Source organism: Lagopus leucura, unplaced genomic scaffold, assembly GCF_019238085.1.
Source record: "Lagopus leucura isolate 7727_CA_CO unplaced genomic scaffold, USGS_WTPT01 140-22_obj-0_obj, whole genome shotgun sequence".
Classification (NCBI taxonomy): domain Eukaryota; kingdom Metazoa; phylum Chordata; class Aves; order Galliformes; family Phasianidae; genus Lagopus; species Lagopus leucura.
Genome location: NW_024965350.1, coordinates 1 through 10,625, shown reverse-complemented (window position 1 = coordinate 10,625; position 10,625 = coordinate 1).

Here is a 10,625-nt window from a genome sequence, read left to right as displayed (position 1 = left end):
GCATGGAGGACACTGCATGGGGTGTGCATGGAGGACACTGCATGGGGCTGTGCGTGGGGACACAGCAGCAGCCCTGGGACAGCTCAAGCTGAGCAGCTTCCAGGGATGCTGCCTGCAGGTGCTGCGTTAGGAGCGAAGCAGCCAGGAAAGCTGGAGCTCCATTTCCTCCTGCTTTGCCCCAAAAGCAAAGAGTCGTTAGAAAAATTCAGTTCTTTGGTTGCTTTTCTCACTTTCCTACAGAAAACTCTGCAGAGTTGGACACGTGCAGCCCTGCAAGGAACCCACAGGTCCCGCAGTCACACGGCCTCACCACAGCCAACCCCTCAGCAGGATTCAAAAAGAGAGATCTGACTTTTATATGGAGAACAGCAACATCCAGAGCTACGACAGGAAGCATTAAAGAAAGGCCAAAAAAAGAAAAAGTAAAAAAAAAAAAAACAACCAACAACCCCCCAAAAAAAGAGTTTTGGAAAGGATATCAACTTTCCTGGCCACGGGGATGAGTTGATGGAGAGAGCTGCTGGGAAATGGGAGGAAATCTCTGTGCAGTGAGGAGCAGCAGGGATGGGATGGGATGGAGTGGGATGGGATGGGATGGGATGAGGTGGATTGGGATGGGGTGGGATGGGGTGGGATGGGGTGGGGATGGCCCCGTCCCCGCATTGCAGAGAGCTTGCAGCCCGGATGGGACAGAGCAGCACTGTGCAGGAAGTCATAAAAGCAGGCGCTCGTCGTAATGAAAATATTTCCATTCATATAAAAGTTTCACAAAACCCGATAGAAAAAAAAAAGACAATAATAAAAACGATGACGGCGAGGTCTGCGCCTTTCTTTCCCCTTTTTCTGCAGCACCTTCCGCAACAAACGGCTCCCCCGGCCTTCAGCAGCGCCATATGGTAACCAGAGCATATTAATTACCGTCGTTTTTTAATTAACAATTGCTTAATCTGAGCAGCAACATCTCCCTGACATCCCGACTTGCCGCTAACCCGCCATGCGCCATTCCTTCCCACCAACACCCCAACACACACCGCAGCCGTGGGACCGGGCTTTTCCAATTAACACCTCCGAGCTCTGTAATTAACGCAATTAACAGCCTGATGGACACTCAGAGCATGGAGGGGACGGAGCCGTGGGCGCTGGAGGAGGGATGTGGCATCTATGGGGTGGCCGCCCCCAGCCCCATGCACAGCAGTGGGAACGCTCTGCAGCCGCCCTGAATCCGAGGCAGCCGGGATTGCTTGGAGAATGGCTTTTTACCCTTTAATTAACACATAAACACATGGAAATGTGGAAAGGGGATTAAAAATAAAAGTCCGGGGGAGCTAAAATGAATCTAAAGCATTACTGGAAATTAGAAGAGATTTAAAGGACCGAGGATTGGCTAAGCCCGGGCACCGCTTTAATGGGATCACACCTCCAGGCACTTTCATCTCCCACTTTCATCTCACTCCCAGCGACTCCTCCGGGCAGCACTGAGCACTGCATCACCCCAGGATCAGGGCATGGGGCAGCACTCCCCATCCCCAGGCACCGAGGGGGAACGTCCCCAGAGGGTCGCCCAACTGCCGGCTCGACCTGGACCTGGCGCACCTGGAGACGCGAGGATGCTGCAATTGCAGCCAGTGATGCTCCAGCTGCACCCAGTGGTGCTCCAACTGCACCCAACGATGCTCTGACTCCATAGGGGGGTTCTGCCCCACTTTTGGGGACCACCCAAGCCCCCCAGCAGGGTCAGGGCCGGGCACGTGGCTCCATTCCATGTTTCCCTCCGTTGTGCTCTTGAAAAGATTAAAAAAAAGAGAGAGAGAGAGCCCCACTCCATCTCATTAAGAAAGTAAACACAAGAGCCGTCTAAGTGTCTAATTAAGCTTCTAATTAGTCCCTGCTTGTTACTAATGCAAATTAGATTACGCCGCTTAACTACAGCATGTCCACAACACCCTTGTTAATTGCGGCCTTTTGAAATTAAATTACTCCCTAATTAGCATATCAAAGCCATTGATTCGGAGCCAGGAAAGACGAGGGCAGGAGGAAGCCGAACACCAAGTTTTGTTAATCAGGGACCTCTAATTAAATAGTGACTCGGTGCCTGGGCCTCAGTCAACCACTCAGGGGAACCCCAGTGCCACCCATGGGCGCCCACCATGGGGCAGGGGTGGGAGCACCCCACACTGGGTACCCACTGATGCTCGTGGGTGAGTGTGAGGTAACCTACAGGTGCTCATGGTTGGGCGTAGGATCCCCTACAGGATGGGTTTGGGGCACCCCATAGGCGTTCATGGACAGGTTTGGGGTCCCTACAGGTGATCGTGGATGGGTGGGGGCTTCCTCACAGGCACTCGTGGGTGAGTTTGGAGTAACCTACAGGTGCTCGTGGATGGGTCTGGGGTGCCCCATCACTGCTCATGGAGGGAATTCAGGGTCCTCCACAAATGCTCACGGAAGGATTTGGGATCTCCCACAGGTGCTCATGGATGGGTTTGGGATCCCCCATAGGTATCCATGGATGGGTTTGGGATCCCCCACAGGTACCCACAGATGGGTTTGGGATCTCCTACATGTACTCATGGAAGGACTTGGAGCCCCCTGCAAATGTGCATGGAAAGATTTAGGATGTTCCACAGGTGCTTAAGGATGGGTTTAGGGTCCCACACGGCTGTGCATGGAGGGACTTGGGGTCCCCAGCAAATGCTCACGGAGGGATTTGGGATCCCATACAGGCAGTCATGGGTGGGTTTGAGGCCCCCTGCAGATGCTCATGGATGAGTCTGGGGTGCCCTCTAAGTACTCATGGAGGAAACGTGGGATCCCCTGCAGGTGATCATGGATGAGTTTAGGGTTCCCTACAGATGCTCACGGATAGAGAGAAGGTCTGAGGTCCAGAGTGAAGGTTTCAAGCCCGGAGTGACAGAGGGGCCCAAAAACAGCAGTGCTGGGACGCAGCAGAACCAACACTGATGTTGGGTGCAGAACAGGGCTGGAGGGGAGCAGAACTGCAACACAACCACCTGCAGCCCCTCTGCTCCTGCAGCAAAGGGAACCACACCACACAGCACCCCGAAGGCAGACAGCGGGGCCAACTGTGGGCCCCCAACCCCAAACCCACCGCCTTCGCTGTGAGGAGACTTCAAACGGAGCCGGCGCCGACGTTTGCCTGGCTCAGTTATTTAAATACAGAACCGGGGCACTCGGGAAGTTACATTTTACAACTTTTTTTTTTTTTGCTTAAAAAGGTGGGAAGGTAAAAAAAATAAAATAAAATAAAGGGACGAAGATTGGAAAAGTTTAATAGAGGGAGAAAAAGTCTATTAAAAAAAAAAGACGCGGGCAGATCCGTCCCTGGGGATAGAGCTGAAATATTAAAGAAAGGAAAATCACTGCCGAGACAGAGGAGGAGAATGGAGTGGGGCGAGGGGAAGGAGCTTTTAATTGAAAAGAGGGAGATTCAAGTGAAATATCCAATATCCAGCAAAGAAAAGGAAGAAAGACGGACCAAGGCTGCGCCGCGACGCCGGGAGATTGCTAAAGCACCAAGTTTCTTTTCTCTCCCACTGTAAGTTATAGGAAAGGGAGAACGAAAAAAGGGTATTTTGTACTGGAGGAACTGCAGAGAACGGGGGAGGAGGGGTGGGGGGAAGGGGGGGAGCAAGTTTTATTCATCGATTTTATGAGATGGGTGAAAATAAGGAGGAGAAGGGCCGAGTTTTTATAATGTCACAGCGCTCGGAAGCGGCGGCAGAAGGGGAAGAGAGGGGGAAAGCAACGGGGAAGGGAAGGGCCGGCACAGCGCCCGCCGCACCAGGCTCTCTCCCAACGAGATTCAATTAATTGATAACAAGAGGCATCAAATTAATTTCTCAAGGATGTTAGATTTTGATGAAGGCAAAAAAAAAAAAGAAAAAAAAAAAAAAACCTCTCTGATTTTAATCGGGGCGGCGTTTAAAAGGCATAAATGAATATCCCTTTCTAATCACCCGAGGAAGCACCGAGCGGCGAACGGGGAAATTCAAATCGGTTAATTAGGGGGGGCTTCGCTTTTAAGGAGCTTTATGAAGAAATTATTTGTAAAATGGTTTCTTTCAAGGCCCCACAACCCCCCAGCACCGCAACACGCGCACTTGTGAGCGCACATCCCCGAGGTTCTCCGTTTGAATAGAGACCATCCCCGTCACAACCTAATTAACAAAAACCATAACGAAGCGGGTGGGGGGAGAAAGAAAAAAAAAAACAAAACACAACCGCAGGGAACAACAACAAAAAAACCCCACTCCAAACTCCTGGGGGGGGGAAAGGAATTAAAGAAAAGCAACGGGAGGAAAAGGCGCGCGCGCCACGCAGGATGGGGGCCGCGCAGAGCTCAGCAGTGGGGCACCTCTGCTGCAAAACCCCATCGAAACAATTAACGGCACCTCCAGCGCTGCTCCCCAACGGGACCCGGCTGCGTGCAGCTGTGCAGCTGTGCACGGACACAAGGCTGCACACACATCTGTGCTCACACGCGTGGGGAAAGGACTTCTGCTCAAGTGCACGGGCGCAGCACTGCACGCACACCTGTGTTCACGTGTGCACATCAACGCTTCCCCTCACATGCACAGGTGCACACAGCCCTGCTCATGTGCACGGCACTGCGGCCCCAGCTGTGTCCCCATGCTGTCAGGACACATTGCTGTGACATCAGCATCTTGCTCAGCGTTGCCCTGCAAATGCAGCCTGGGGTGTAAGCGCCTTCCTTCACGCACCACACAGGTGCCTCTTTGCTCCCCATCACCAACACACGTGTGTAGCGGGGACATGCAGCAGCACCTGCACGCAGCATGCCGTGCACGCACACACAACGTGCAAATCCCTGCCCTCCCTCTGCACCTGAGAGGGAAAATGCCCACGGGTGCCCCAGCGCAGTGCCCAGCTGCAGCGAGGAAGAGGAGAGCAGCAGGGAGGTGTCCCAGGTGAGACCCAGGAGAAACACGCCACCGCAGTCCTGGAGCTGCAAAGACTACATGGTGATTATTTCTGTGGTGGGAAGAACGTGGATGCTGCAACCTTTGTCCCAGACTTGGTGATGGTCATGCAAAAATTCACCCGGGGAGCGCTCTCCCCAGCACAGCGCCTGCTGCACGCCGATGCTTTCCACTTCAAGTCCCATCTCCGTGTGGTTCCCATCCAGAAATTCTGCTGCTCACGAGGAGAGAGAAGGAAAAAGGCAGTGGCAGGGCACAACTTTCCCTGGGCGCCTCCTGCTCTGCAGCACAGCTCTGGTGTCCCAGTCATGGCAGCACAGCGGGTCGGGCAGAGCACAGGAAGCTGTGCTGAGGGACTGCACTGCCTGAGTGCTGCACAGTGCAGGCCATGCTCCTGACAATGGGGAGAACCCCAAACTGCTCGGTGTTGGGGTGCACAGGCACAGAGCTCCGCACAGTGCCACCACGCACTGCCATGGGGCATCAGGGGTGCACCAGGGTGAGGGGGTGCAGTGGGATCACTGCACGTGGGACCCCACTGCCCACCCTGGGGTGAGTGAGAGCAGGCGGCCGCAGTACAGTGCTGTGGCATCACTGCCAGCACTGCAGAGATGGGGCAGGGCTGCAGCCCCCACCTGCTCCAAAGCTGCATCCAGTCCTGAAGCATAGGCAGGGTGAAAGATGGCCCCCCCTTAGAAATGGTTTCCCCTCTGAAGCCACTCGTGTGTGCCAGGCACTGAGCTGCACTGCTGGGATGTGCAGGGGAGCAGCAGGGCAGGGCACATCCCCCTTCCTCAGGGCACGTCCCAGCAAAGGGACACTGCACAAAGCACTGACTCCAGCAGGGATGACCCCCCCTGGTGATCCCCGTGCCCCAAGCCCTGCTGGGCACCTGCTTACCCTAACCCTGCTTTGAAGCCACTTGCTTCAATGCCCTTGCATCACGGCGAGAATAGGGCTGTGCTCCATGCCACCTGCAGGGCCCACGCACTGTTTGATTCCACAGCCTCAAGCCTGACCCAGATTTAGGCCACAGCTCTCCCTGCCATCAGAGCTGCTTGTGCGGGCTGCAGCCTGCCAGCATCAAGGGGAAAGCTTCAAGGGATTCACAAAGAGATCCTAAAAGCAGAATGCGCCATGTTAAGTATCAATAAAATCTGCTGAAAAGGCCAAGTGCCACCAGCCTGAATGGAGCAACCTTTGGGGAGGATCCAGAGACCCCGAGCTCCCCATCCCAGGGCAGCAGAGCCAAGCTGCGACCCGGCGCACGGAGCAGAGCGCTGCAGCACCCAACCCCAGCAGCACCAAAGCGCCAACCTCTGCCTGCAGACACGGCGACAGGGGAACGTGTGCGGCTGCGGGAGGGAAGTGTGGCCCCAAATCCCAGCGTGGGACCGCCCAGGCACACCTCACCCCGTGCGGGGGGGTCGGGGCTCCTTCCCCATTTCTCTTCCCCTTTGCAGTTCTGATGGGCACGGCGGCTCCGTGTGATTTGTCCCTGCTGGCCCAGCACGTGGCCCCGAGGCAGGACGAGGTGTGCTGTCAGCTCCCCAGTGTCCATTTTCCCCCTTTTTCCCTGGTTCCCACCTCACACCTGCAGCCCAGCCCCGCTTCTGCGGCAGCCCCCGTGCACACATCTTCCAGCGTGGTGTTCGTAAGCGCTGTGGCTTCATCCCCACCCAAACCCATCTCAGCAGAAGTGGTTTTTGCAGCTGTGCCCTGAACAGCATTTTCAAAATCCACGTTTCCTGCCGCAGGAGCTAAAGGACTTTGCCCCCCACACTCTTCATTTTCTCTCCCTGTCCCATCCCCAGGAAGGTGAACATCACCGCCCTCATCTCCCACCTCAGAGCCGCGCGCTGCTGCGGGGAGCTTCCATCCCAGCATCGGGCACACACAGGATGGGACGCGGGGCTGCAGGTGGGGCTGTTCCCAGGGCAGAGATGGAGGAGATGCCTCAGGCAGAATGCACACTGCCACAGGTTTGGGGTTTGCTTGGGCACCGCTGCCCTGCTCCGCTTCCACGTCAGATGGCACTCTGTGCCACTGCAGCCCCGAAGCCAGCACAGCCCCTGCACAGGGCGAGGCTGCAGGGCTCCACCAGGACAATGACACGAGGCCTCTGTGTCAACCTCAGGTTTTGGGGCAGCCAACCTCTCCTGATGTGCAACACACACAGCTCTGCTGCTGCCTATGCACAGAGGCTCCCAAGAACAGCCTGAAGCCCCAAAGCCCTCTGCTTGCATACGGCGGAGCTGGGGACGCATCTCCATCCTTGTTCTACCTCTGGGGCTGATAGCAGCTCCAGGACTACCTGGCACCATCTCAGGGCACCCAACGCGTCCCCAAACCATCACCACACACCTCAAGGAGCCACAGACCCACTGCTGGGGGGGAACCAGAGTGCACCCCAGCATCAGCCCTGCTGTTCTTCCCTACACGACCCACCTGCCCACCCAGCCCGGCGGCTGCGTCCCTGAAACTGAGCACACTGTGACATGGAACACGACAGCTCCTCAGAGGAGGTCCCTATGCCGAACACATGGACAGAGGGCAGAGCCCCTCACAAACTGACAGCAAAGCAGCAATAAGAGTTACTCACCGAACCCTATGGTGTGCAGGATCAATTCCGTGCTCATACACAATGAGAGGCAGGCAGGACAGAGCTGGGCTGCGGTGCTGGGCAACGTGTGGCTGTTCTGCATCCTATGAGCCCCCCAGCACAGCCAAACCATCCCGCCCCAATAAACGCAGCTGTGCAAAGAGCTGGGCAAGGTGCACGGCAACGTGCTGCTTCACTGCCTGCTGCCCCGAGCTGCTCAGCCCCCAGCACAGCCCCACGGCCCAGCAGAACCACTGGAAGGGAGAAGGGGGGGGGGGGGGGGGCCCTGTGCCACCTCTCAGCACAGTCACGTGCAGAAGCTTTGCCAATGAGGCAGAATAAACAGCTTTCAGATCGCCTCCAAAGCGGGGCCCCCGGTGGGGTTTTCTTCCACCCCCCCCCCCGTATGTTAAAAAAGATTTTTATTCCTGGTGCCTGTTTTCACAGCTGCCTGCGTACCTGAAAGGAATCTTCTGCCCCTCCTCAAAAACAAAACAAAACAAAAATAAAAAAAAGTTTTATTACTGCACCTTCCACACTTCTGATAAACGCATGCAGGCAGAGGAGCCGCAAGAAACCCCTTCTGCTTCCCAGCCACGCTCTGCTCTGCTCAGAAATAAAATACATAACGCAAACAAACAAAATCCAGAACCACCACACCAACCCCACCACACCACCGCCCCGAGGTGCTTCTGTGTCCGAGCTTCTGGTGCTGCTTGGACCCGTTTCCTGCAGCACAGGAGGAGCTCTGCTGGAGCACGAAGCGCAGCGCTGCTCCCTGCCAACGCGGGGACGGGGAGCGCCGGGCTGAGCTGATGGCTCCGAGCACACGGCCAACAGCAGCTTTTATTTTATTGCATTTCACTTTTTTATCCTTCTTTTCTTTTCTTTTCTTTTTTTTTTTTTTTTTTTAATAGAAGAAATGGGGCTGAGCCAAGCCGTGCCCAGCAACGCTGCCGGCACTGTAACTCGGCACAGCCCTGCACGGACATCCCGGGCCCAGCTCACAGCTCCCGAGCACAGCGTACAGCCGCAGCATCTCCTCTCGGCCCAACTCCCCCCCGACCTCCTCGCTCCCAAACGCGTTTCCCCGCAGCGCTCCGATCCCCGGCAGCGCTCCCTGCAACCCGCGGGCTTTACATCGGAGCAGAACTTTGCAAAGCGATTCCAGTCCGGAGCAGCATCGCAGCGAGCGGCGCGGCCCCGCACAGCGTCCGCAGGACCCGGCCGCTCGCTCCCATCGCCGGGCTGCTCGGCGGGTCCCAGCCCGGGCGCGTTCCGGCTCCGCTCCCCCCATCGCTCCATCCCCAGCTCACGGCTCAGCCGCAGGAGATGGAAATCAAAGCGGACAGCGCAGCGCGGCGCAGGAGATTGCCGGCGCTCACTGCTAGTGGGGCTGGGAGCACTGCTGGACCCCCTCCCCAACCTGCAGCCATAGCGCTCCAGGCTCCAACGGAGCCCGGCAAAGGGAAAACATCCCGCAGCGAGAGGAGCCCTCCTGAGCCCCCGGCACCGACAGCCACAGCCGCGTGCTACTTTTAAACACGGTTGTATAAAAGTCATGGATGGGGAGGGAGGACAGAAAAACAGTAGGGGGGGTCTCAGAGCGATGCCACCCTTTCCCAGGTGAGAAGGGAGGGGGGGGCAGGTAGGGAAGGAGGGAAGGCCACGACCCCAAAGTGCACCTTTATGCCTCCTTGCATCTTCCCTCAATGAAGGCACAGCCCCAACGCTCCCCCTTCCCCACACACAGCGCTGCCAGGACCTTGCTGCTGGGGGGCACCCCCTGAGGCTGGGATGGGGGGGGATTTCCCCTATTCCTCCTCTGCCCCAAATCCAAATCCAGGCTCCATGCAGCAGCTCAACAGAATTCACTGCGCCCAGCAATGCACGGGCTGACGAAACACGGAGCCGGGGGGCCCCAACAGCAACCCCCCCCCAATAATTAATACAAGCTCATACACAAACAGAGCAGCCCCCGAACCCGGCCCCACTCACAGCCCCACACCATGCACAGAATTTCACCCCACGGCCTTTTCCCGTTGTTCATCTAGATTGAAACGAGGAAAGAATATAATAAAAAGAAAAGAAGAAAAGAAGGCGGGGGGAAAGGAACACGAGAAATGTTACAAACCCGCTTATTTCTCCATCCATCCATCCACCCCCGGGGGCTTGTTGGGTTTTAGACTTGAAGGAAAGGTGGGAATTCATAAAAAGAAAGAAAGAAACTCAGAGTCGGGTTTTGCAGGAGCTCCAAAGCTCTGTTTGTTGGGAATTGAGGGGGGGAGCATCACACAGACCCCACTGAGTCCCACTGCACCGCACTGATTTCCCATCGCACGGCGGAGATTTTTAACACAGAGAAAGAAATACATAAAAGAATGATAATAATAATTAAAAAAAAAAACAAAAAAAGTAAATCTTACTTCTGGTTCGGCCAAGCTTTTAATACAGAAACTAAGAACTAATTATTATTTTTTTTTTTATTGCTTTACAACGCGACTGGCGGCTCCGGGAAGAACGGGAGAGGATTCCTTCAGGGCTGTGCAAAGCAGAGCGGAGCCCCAACGCAGCTTTACCCCCCCAGCACAGCACGGAGCGTTCTGATTTACCCGAATTAAAAGCGCACGGCGACGGAGGGGGAGAGAGGGAGGGAGAAGGGGAGACAGCACCGCGCTTTGGGTTCGGTCGGTGGGTTTTTAAGAAAAGGAAAAAAAAAAAAAAAAAAAAAAAAAAAAAGATTTTGAGCTGGAAAATGAAAAGCCGACCGCGCTCCACTTGTTCTCTCCCGGCGCTGCTCCGGAGCGCTCCGCCGACGCGGCACTGAGCGGCCGTCCCCAAATCGCGGCCGTCCCCAAATCGCGGCCGTCCCCAAATCGCGGCCGTCCCCAAATCGCGGCCGTGTGACACCGGCGGGAAAGGACCGAACCCCCCCCCCATCCCACCCCAAACCCCGCCGGGATCCTTCGGGCGGGGCCGTCCCACCTCGGGGGCGATGCGCTGTAACCCCCCCGGCCCCATTCCCTCCCTGCAGCCCCTTCGGCGCACCGCCCCGACGAACA